Source organism: Spermophilus citellus (assembly GCF_964194105.1).
Source record: "Spermophilus citellus genome assembly, chromosome: 13".
NCBI lineage: Eukaryota > Metazoa > Chordata > Mammalia > Rodentia > Sciuridae > Spermophilus > Spermophilus citellus.
Window position 1 is genome coordinate 23,438,380 of NC_138193.1, and position 11,329 is coordinate 23,449,708.

The window sequence follows — 11,329 nt, forward strand, 5'->3', positions numbered from 1 at the left end:
ACAGATATGTGAAAATAAACCGCAAAATAATCCTCACATGGTCGGAAAACAACTCTTGCGAGACATTGAACTGGTATTATAAATCGGTATAATCCTTTTGAAAAGGAATTTGGTAACACATATCAAGAGCTACTAAAATTTCATTCCCTTCAAATCAAGAATTTCAAGAAATCTAAAACTCAAGCATTAGAGGGCTGGAGGTGTGGCTCAGTGGTAAAGCCCTTGCCTAGCCTGTTCCAGGCCCTGGGCTCAATTATCAGAAATGGGGGGAAAATCCTAAGTAACCAATAAGAGGAGAAATGGCCGAGGAAATACCGAATGTCAACTCCAAGGACAAACTTGCAGCCGTGTGAGAAGAAACTTCCAGAGTCTTTGCAACATGGAAAGCTATAAATTCATGAGGCATTTGTCAAGTATGGCACTCTATGCTATACGATCAAAGCATGCTAATAGTAAAGATTGTAAAGAGAACAAAGACAAAAATGTGAAGAATACTGCTGTATTCAAGTGGTGCATTTTTGGAAGATCATTGTTACAGAAATATCATATCCAGGAACCAGTAAGGAGTTGGAACAACTCGCCAACATTCACAGCAGCACCAAAACATCAACTTCTATCTCATTTTCAGATTGAAATACAGGCCAGTGCCTCCCATGCCAGGCCCTGGGTGGGTCTACCACAGCCTGGAGACCCTGCTCCGGTGCCCAAAGCAGAGCACGGTACTCAGCCAGACCAAATGAACAAATGGCACCCACCACTTCTGTTGGATGATCCAAAAGGTAAAATTCACTACTCAACAGAAAGGACATATCAGAATCACAATTGTCAAGTGAGAGTAGACCATAAATTTAGCCATTCTGGATTGAGAGCAGAAAATGTGCTACATTTAGACAACTGTCTAAAATAAATTACAAGGGTCCACCGGGGGACAGGTGCATGTTTGGTTAACTAAGTCACTTGTAATTCCTCACATCTGTCTAGCTCCATGCGCAAAAGTATTCAAAAAAGGCAAAATGTGTTAAAGAAAAACATTAGAATCAAATATTTTACTGACTTGCTTATGAAAATTTCTCCATTTCATTTTTGGGAAGGAAATAAATATCTGCATTCCAAAAGTACAGAAGAGCAGTTACAATACAGAATTCTCTCTTCCATTCCATATCCCTCAGGCTCAAAACTTTTTAATACAGTATTTTAGCTCTGAAGTAGGACAGGGGTTTTAAAGTATAAACCAAAAACTTGACATGCTAGAAAGACATAACCAAAATTGAATCTTAGGGGTACAAGTTGTTTAGTTCTCCCTGCAGATCAAAATAATTCTTGAACTACTTCTTTTTGTTTGTTTAATAGCTTTATTATTTATTTATATGTGGTGCTGAACATCGAACCCAGTGCCTCACGCATGCAAGGCAAGCACTTTACCACCGAGCCACAACCCTAGCCCATCTTGAACTACTTCTAAAACCAAGACTTTTAGAATTTAGAATTAGGTTCTAGAATTATTCTTACTTATGAAATTATATTATAAATGTGATGACTATTTGAACTACAGAAAATTATTCAGAAAAATATGTCTAGGAACATAATCTTGTCTGGATTATTACTACCTGCCACTATTCATATTTGGATATTAAGTCAAGGTTAGAAATGATCAGTGGGGCTCCTCTGAAAAAGGGGACAGAAAATATTTTGCCCATGAATGGAATGTTTCATGCATGCAATTAAAAACAATCTACAAGATTACTTAGGAAAAGAAGGGTTTCTCTTTTCTCTTCAAAACTTTTAAAGACCAGAGGCTCAGGAGGCTGAGACAGGAAGATTTCAAGTTCAATGAAATATAAGAAGGGCTTAGTGGCTTAGTGGTTTAGTGCCCCTGGGTTCAATCCCCAGGACCAAAAAAAAAAAAAAAAAAAAAAAAAAAAAAAAAAAAAAAAAAAACGTTTTAAACATAAATTTAAACTTGAAATTCACATAAATAATACAGCATTCTATTTTAGGAATAAGAATGCAGTATGATGAATTTTATTGTATACTAAATCATATCTCAATAAATATAAGACTGCATTAATGGAAACCCAAGAAAATTGTTGTTGAGAGAAAAGGAGCTGAACTTTGGTATCAGCCTGGAGAACACAATTCTCAGCTCTGCCAGGTACCTTAAGCATTTCCAAGATCATCATTAAGCCTCTTCAGTCTGGGATAACACTTATTTAAAAAACCACCTAAAATACTTGACTTTAATGAGACCATGCTGGTTTTTCACAATTAAAATTGCATTCATGGCCCTTGTTACCCTTCAAAATTATATTTTTAGATACCAACTGAGAGTTGTAAAAATTATATTTCTGTTTTCACAATCCATTTACATTTCACCAAAGCAAGCTTTTCCTTTAGGTGTTTTTCATTCATCTTGCAAAACAGAAAAGCATAAAATAGTATAGCATTCTATGCTTATGAAGGGGGGAGTCACATGAATAAAAGGAGTGTCTAAGTTGGGGAGTGAGGGGAAGGAAGAGTGCCAAGCATAAAGAATCATATGAAATGGTTCTTCATGTCCTGGACCTCTTAAGAGTCTTCAGCAATTCGCCACCACATGCACACAGAACACACAAGAGGCACACAGCTTGGGTGGAACCGCAGGACACAGGTCCTCCCCGGTTTCTGCACGGGTGGCATGTTGGTGGTGCTCACTGTGGGTGAGTGGCAGCCCAGGGCAGCTCCCCATGGGACAGCAGCTGCCTTCAATATCTGAGCTTGGTGCATTCTTCCATGTCCACTATTTGTAGTTCGACCCATTCTCCCCTAGGAAAGTTCCCTTGCTCCCTAGAATAACTTCCTCTGACCTCTGAGGACAGGTATGTAAAACCACCTGCCTGAGAAGGCCACAGAGGAGCTTCAGACAGGTGAACTGCAGCCCAGCACACTCCGTCACGGGTGCCTGTGCACCAGAGAGCAAAGATAAGGGCCAGGCAGCCCCCCGAGATGCCAAGCTCTCAAGATAACACATCTTCACAGCACAGAAATGTCCTCTGGCTGCTTCACAACGCAGCTCTCACCAAGCCTGGAGCTCAGCAAGCCCCCAGTCTGGCCTCAAGGCAGTCACTTGGGTAAAACAGCAGACACTTAAAACCACATAGCCTGGCACACAGCAATCTGAGGCTCTTCTGGGGAAAGCCATGGTGGGGGCATTTGCTGCCCTATGTCACCTATGGCTGAGGGCCCCAAGCAGTGCCACTGGCAACTCCATGCAAGTTCCTTGAGGCCGAGTACAATCAGCTCAGTGAGATTCAGGGAACAGTGGACACGTGAACACATGTGTGCCACACACCCCAAAAGGGCATTGACGGCCCCTGGAGTTCCAGTGTTAAGACTGGCTTTCTCATGGACCATGGCAATAGCTTCCAAAAATGGAACGAAGCATCAGCTGAGATGGAGATGGACAGATCTCTTGGGGGAGGGGCTGGCCAGCAGGGTGACATCTCCCTGAAGCTCCTGTTCTGCCTTGGCCACAGCCTCCTGCAACCCATGGGGGAGGCCTGACTGTGTGGGGCTGGAGCGCCCCCTGCTGAGCATGAGGGAGGACACCTCAGCACTGAGGTTTTCCTTTCCCAGGAGAGCACCTCACAACTGGTGTATAGGCCGCCTGACGGGGGACCCTGCCCTGGGCAGGCTGGAGGAGAGGCCAGACTCCCATCCATCACTTTTAAAATATGTCACCTTTAAAATGCTATCTGTTGTCTCCACCACAGGCACATGCCGTTTTCCATTTTAATAATATTATTGAATCTTAGGGATTATAGGAAAATAAGAGCCTCCTCAAAACAAAACCAAGAAGACAGAGGCGGTGAAGGCAGAATCACACACGCAGTCAACATAGACCAGTAAACAGGTCAGGTGGGATCCAGGAGGCCAATTCCCTGATGGACTGAAATGCTACTGCCTTCAGAGCCCTTCCTCCACCCTTAACAGATGACCTGCCCCTGCTCCAACCTGTTGCTAAGGTAACCTGTCCCAGCAATGGTCCCTCCCTAAAGGGAGTTATAAAGTTGCTAATTAAAGTGTTGGGGCAGCTCCATTTGGCCCTCTTCCTTCTCACCATCTGGCCACCCCTCCTGAGCATCTCCTGGGCCTAATCACCTAGCAGGAAGGAGAGAGGTAAGGGAAGAGGGCAGGAGAACAAAGGAAGCCTAAGACATAAAAATGGCAGAACACCTCGATTCTGGGGATACCAGGATCCAGCTGTGGCCCCTCCTCTCTCCCAGAAGAAGACTGTGACCCCTTTTTAAATAAACCCCTCTTTCTATGCTTGCCTGGGCGCGCTTCTCTGTGTCACCCTTGACCATGTGAGGAAGCAGGACTCGTCAGTAACGGGGTATCAAGAGGCACTTAACATGCATTGTTTCACATATCCAGGTCCCGCTGTGCAGCAGTCACCGTCCACCCACTTTGTTTCATTTCCTGTCCCAGGATCCACTGGCTTGCACCTAGATGTGGCCAAGTGGAGGCACTGGCAAGACTGGAGAGTGGAATGAAGGCAGGAGCCGGGATATTAGACCCCCTCTGCCTTGGGAAGGAATTCCCCAATGCAGCCACTGGGCGCCCAGTTTCTCCAGCCCTTGGGGAGGGCCAGGGCCTCCCGTGGCCAAACTAACAAGTGTTCTCTGCTGTCATCACCTGTGAAGAGGTTCTCAAGGTAAATTGCCTTGTAGAAATGCCTAGAGTGGTTCATTTTTCTGATGGGGTCATGACTGATCCCTGCCATGTATATAGTTTTTGGTTAATTTATAACTAATAATCTATCATTTTAATCTAATAATTTATAACTAATTTATAATTAATTTATAACTAATAATATATCATTATTATAACTAATAATCTATCATTATTATAACTAATAATCTATCATTTAGTCCATACAGGTTGTCCTGTCTCCTTAGTTCTTTACAAACCTTTATTAGTGGCTGCATAAATCACACCTTGATTGACTCATTCCATTCCAGTTTCCAGTTGTTGCTGAACTGTAACTGTAGCACGAATGCCTTTGTGTAAATATTTCTATCCACACTTCTAAGTATACGAACCAGCTGGCTTCCCAGAAGTGGCAGTAAAGGAATGACCCACTTTAAGATTCTTGGTACATACTGCCAAAAAATCTCCAGAAGGCAGGCCAGACCAGTTTACGATCCCACCAGCAGTCTCAGACAGCTTGTCTCTGCAGCTCTGATTAGTCTGTTTATGTAATAGTTAAAAAAAGAAGTGTGTGTGGGTGGGGGTCTCAGTTGTTGCTGTTCAACATAGGGGTGTTTTGCTTTTATTGTTGGTGGGGTGGAACATTTCTCAGGTGTTCATTATCCACATGCACCTCCTCTTTGGCAAACTATCTTGTCCTATGCTGTACAGTCCTTAGTGATTCTCTTACTGGCTGGGGTGTCAGGAAGGGTCCTGAGAGACAAACGTCAGAAGCTGGTGCTCATGAAGTCAAGCAGAAGGGTTTATTGAAAGGATATCGCGCACCTCCAAAGTGAGTGAGAAGGCTGGAAAACTGGGTTCAGGAAATAGGCAGAGTCACAGAACCGGCAAGCTGGAAATGCAGCCCACACCCAAATCCCACAGTCTGAGCCAGATGCCACCACCGCCATTGCCAGCCTGATGCTGTCCTGGCATCGCTACACCTGCTGCTGCATTCTGGATGCCACCAGCAAATGAGCAAGAAGAGACCCCTGCCTCCTACTCCCTGTGACAACCTGCAGGCTGCAGTAATCCCTTCCCTCGCTGGGAAGTGGAGTCTTTCCCCACGGTGCCAGTGTGGGAGAGGCACTGCAGCCTTGAGGAGCTTGCTGCTTCTGCAGGACACTCCCACCGTGGCCTGGAGACGTGTCCCCCGAAGGCCCATGCTGAAGGCTCTGTCCAGCCTGGAGCCTCTCTGGAACTGGGGGAGCCTTTAGGAGGTGGGCCTGAGGGAGGAAGCCAGGTAACCAGGGCCAGCCCTGGATGGGGAGATTGGCCCCAGCCCCTCCCTGTGAGGTGAGCTGCTTCCCCAGCAGGTGCTTCTGCCAAGACATCCTGCCCTGCCACAGGCCCAAAGGCGACCATGGACTAAAACCTCTGAAGCCTTGAGCCCAGATAAACCTCTCCTTCCTCCCTGTTGACGATCTCGGGTATGTTGTCACTGTGAGGGAAAGCTGACCAGCACAGGTCCTCAGAGTCCTGCGAGGCTACATTATTGACCTTCAGGTCCTCAGCGGTTCCACTCCCACTGCTAGCAGTGGGTAAGTGTCAGGGCTACTGAGTCATCTTTGTGACTCTCTTGGATGACCCATGGAGCATGGGAGGCCCAGAAAGCCCCAGACATTGCAGCCTCGGTCACACCAAGGCAGATGAGCCATGCCCAATCCCTGTTCGACCTGCAGGACTGGGAGCAAATGAAAGGAGCTGGTGTTCAAAGCCACAGAGTTTTGAGGTGGCTTGTTATCCACGAGGTGATGCCCTGGGCAGCAACAGCCAACTGAACAGGCTAGGTCTGTGCCCTGACTGCCAGCAAGGAGTGATGACAGACAGGTCACCTTCAACAGAGAGGCAGCGATGGTTCACAGGAAGTTCCCACAGCAAGGAATCCCCTGGATGGAATAAGGGGATAGGACGCAGGGGAAGACCAGAAGAAGAAAAAAAAAAATCCATTGAACTCAGAACCAGTCCTTGTCTTGTCTGTATTAAATTACATGCCTTTTATATATAGATAGTTCTCCGCAAATATTGGCAATGTGTCTCCTGCCCAAGGATTACACTCTGACTTCCACTCCCTGCCTATGTCTGGGGGACTTCCTACAAAGCACTCATTTTGATGGAAACACTCCTATTCTCTCAGCGTCTCCCAGGCCCCGTCAGCCACCACGCTCCTCGGGGCTACCTGCACCCTCCACGTCCTCACTAACCTGTCACTCTGCTATTCCCCTTCCCACTCCACCACTGCCTGCGTGCCTTGTTTGCCTACAGGGAAGAAAATACATTGCAGTGGTATAGAAAAACAATGTACTATTTAAACCAAAAGAAAACAAAGGAGGAACACAGAAATAACAAGACAAAACAATGAAAATGTGGTCATGCCAAGACTTGTAGCGGATGTCCACAGCAGCACAGCTCCCAAGAGCCTCAGGAAAGAGGCAGAAGGGGCCATCTAGACAGAGGAAGTGAACTCATGGTTGCTTCTGGCTGGGGCCACTGACTGATGATGGCCCAGGGACTCTGGAGTGACGAAGGTTCTAGAATCAACTGTGGTGATGCTGTGAATAGACTGAAACCACGGAATTATACTCCAAATAGGTGAAAGGTATAGCATGCGGACTCTATCTCAACAAAGCTGCAAACATTTTAACTAAACATTTTTAGAGATTCAGCTAAATTCTAAGAGGCTTTCTCTGACATCTCTGGGTACTGCACACACACGTGCACACACATAGCCCCGCATAACTCCGGATGACACTTCACAGGGTTGTGTAAAATGACTAACAATTTCTCTCTCAGCAGCTCCCAGAATAAAGTTGGCAAGACATTTTAATCAACTGTTCTGCATATACCAAAGCAGACAGCAGTGGACTCCACAGCCTGTGGCTCAGCTCATGGTGCACCTGCCAGGCCCACCCCCAGGACATTCAGCAGTCAGTCACTCTGCACATCCCCATGCCCGTCATCCAAGGTCCACAGAGTTCAGGATGGGCAGTCTAAGGTGATATTTAACATTCATGAAAGGCTTCACAAGCAGTAACATTCTAAGCTCTTGGCACAACGTAGCTCATTTAATCTGCCAAACCACCCTAAAATCATGCCCATTTTTACAGTGAGAAAAAACAAGATGTCAAGGTAAATATAATTGGTACAAAAGCTAGGAAGTATAAGATGGGATTTCCATCTCAGGTTGCAATCTCCGTCATACTCACTACCCACCTTAGGAAAACAGTATCTCACACCTACCTAAAAATAACCTAACAGAAGCTAAAGCAATGGCATCCTCCTTCTGCAGCTGGGTTGCTGATAAGGTCAAGGAGATCATCTACTTCAGGCTCAATCTCAGTCCCAACCAGGCAGCTCTCCATGTGATCAGCATGTGATCAGCTCTGGTGCTCAGAAATGGAAGACCAGAGGACTGCGGCTTGTCTGAGACCAGAGGAGCTTTAGAAGAGCTAGCCAGGCGATGCCAGCATCCCCTGCATTTGACACTTGTGTTCTCCAGCACTATGGCCACTCACGTGAGGACACTGAGCACTTGGAATGTGGCTGATCCAAAATGAGATGTGACGTGAAATAGACTGTTGTGAGACCTAGTGAGAATTCTCACCTAGTGAAAATTCACCAAGACAAAGAGAAGCGGCGAAGAAAGAGAAATGGAGGAAGATATGCCGTGAAGGTGCAGTGGGGACAAAGATGTCTGCCATGGACTTGGGACCTGGGCTGACATTTGATTCCAAGTTCACTATTCACCTTTGGAGGCTTTCTGTTAGGAAAGATGATTGAGAGATGATTGACAGGTTCCTGCGTCTTACTCGTGATGCCCAGGGCGCATGCACCGAATGTTCATTCCCAGGTTTTCATCAGATGCATGAGATGCAGGCAATACTATGAGGTCTTACATAGGTGGTTTTCCCTTAGCGGTAACTACAGGGAAAACTTGGGAGCCTCTGCACATGCTCCTCAGGATGGTCAGGCAATCTTCTTAGGAAACAGGATCTTGTGATTTAAGGAAACTGGCCCATTGTTTTAAATGCCAGCAAGCATTGTGTAAGATGCACAAGGAAATGGGGTGAGAGTCAGAGCAAGGGCCCTGATCTAACCTGCCTTACACTTGATACAAAAAAATATAAAACACTGGTTGTTAAAACAGTCATATTTTAGATATTTTGGATTAAATAAAACTTTCAGAGGTTAATTTCACCAGTTTCTTTTCAGTGTGGTGACTAGAAAATTTAAAATCACGTTCCTATTGAACAGTGCTACATGAGTGCTCCTCAAGGACTCACAGAGAACAGGAGGCAGTCTGTGGCACAACGGGACAGGGGCCACACCAGCTAAACTCAGGGGTCAGTGCTCCAGGACCTTCAGGACTCATCAGTGACCAAGGACTGTCTCACCCTCCAGTAAGACCAGCTTCTAAAGTAAAATGTAAATGGATTTCCTGTCCTAGTCTAGGTTCCTTGAATGTGGACATCCCTTTAAGATGTAGACCTCTCTGAACCAGATATAGTGGTGCACACCTATAATCCCAGTGACTCAGGAGGCGACTCAGGCAGGAGGATCACAAGTTCAGGATCTTGCAACATAGCAAGAGCCTCTCTTAAAAAAAAAAAAAAAAAAAAAAAAAAAAAAAAAAAAAAAAAAAGCTGGGGATGCACCTCAGTGATAAAGTGTCCCTGGCTCCAATCCCCAGCTCCACGGAAGAAAAGTGAGGGTAGAGGAGGGGTAGAAAGAAAACAGGAGATGTAGCTCCTTCTGTCATCAGGGGACACGCACAGATCTTATTGCCCTGTGTTGAACCTGGCAAGAGATGCTGCCACGCAGTCCAGAGACAGTGGCTGCCTCCCCCAAAGCCGGGGGCTCAACACTGAACTGACTTCATTCATCAGCCTGCTTAACAAGGCCACTGAACCCTGAAGTGCCTCTGGCTTCTGACTCCACTTTACGCTTCCACCTATGGTGCACATTAACCATCATGCCCCACTCCCTCTCGCTGCACCACAGCACTACTGGGTATTTACCTGCAGAGGCCCTGGGACACACCTGGGTGCTGGGCTAGAGGAAGTGTTCTGCAGTGCAACCCAGCTACTAAAACAGCACAGGACTGGACCCTGTCAAACACCATCTGATCACAGCTGAGCACGGAGCGAAGGCTGACACAACTCAACCCTACATCAGTTGTGAGGAACGAGAGGCAGCGACCATTCAGGCATTTAAGGTTGCAAGGAAGTGTCCCCGTACCAATGCAATCTGAGGGCAAGAGCCACACTGGAGGACTCAGAGACCAGGGATCCAACTCACCCAACCCAAGTGCACACGTTAATCAAAAGGGGTGCAGGTCAAGCTTATACAATGCTCAAGATCTTCCCTCTGGATCCTGGGAAGACAAGAGCCCCAATAGCTGGGAACTGGTGTGGCCCCAGTCAGGACTTGGCCTGGCACCCACAGCCAACCATGGCGTTCTCCTGCTGGACATAAGCAATGCCACAGAACACAGACAAGGCCACTGCGGGATATGGTGAAACCAGCCAAGATACTCCCATAATCATGTCAGACAAACAGGAACACTGTTGAGGCCACCAAAAGGACAGACAACTGCTCCTGGGAATCACTGCCAGTTAGGCAGCAGGGAGAAAAGGCCCACTGGCCTTCCTAGAGAAAAGGAAAAAAAAAAAAAAGGCTCTAGTGGAAACCAAGATTAAAGAGACTTAATTCAGACCCGAGTGATTTTCTTCCTTTCATATCTCCCAGAAGCTGGGCAGATTCTTGGTTACAAATCTTCCCGAAATTCCAGACTTGCCACTAGTCCTCTGGGCCCTCACATTAAAGGTAGGTTCTGATAAATGGTTCATTTCACCCAATTTACTTTGAGTACAGTTACAGTGAATTATTTCATGGCAGAAACTTCAATCAAAATTTACCTCCAGAGCCGACCGCTGTGCATATGCCTAAGGTGTGGTGGGTGATTTGTTTTCAAAAGAAACATCTCATGAACATTGAGACCTGCAGTGTGGCCACAGGTATTGAGCACGAGAAGCCCACAGGAAGTTCACATGTGGGGTGGAGGGTGCAGGTAGTTTGGAAACCCAGTTTAGCTCCATTTATTTTTATTCCCGAATTAAATCCATGCCATGAAACCTTAGGATTACTTGGAAACATTGCTCTATCAAGTTTTCTCAGCTAAGATCTAGAGCTCATTTTGTGAAAAAAGTGTCACCAATCCAAAATAGTCTTAATGAGGAATAATGTGCTCCCACCCAACTTCTAACAATGAGTGGGACAGCTGTTTCAAAAACTCTCAGAATGAAGAAGCCGTGGTCAGTCCTGGCCCTCATTTATTCTTTAGCCTGACTTCGGAGGAATCTAGATGCACACAAAAATGACAGTTACAGAGCTCAAGCCTCAAAACAGAAAGTAAGCTGAGAAGCAGGCTGCTCAAGCACTGACACGAAGAGTCGGCACCAGGGAAAGCAGGTCGATGGGCAGGAAGACAGCAGGACAGATACCCTCCAGGCCCATGGAGAATCGTCACCAAACTGGCTGCAGCCTTTTCCCACCTGTGAGTTGGACTCTGACCAGTTCACTGCTGATTAGGCAGCAGGGG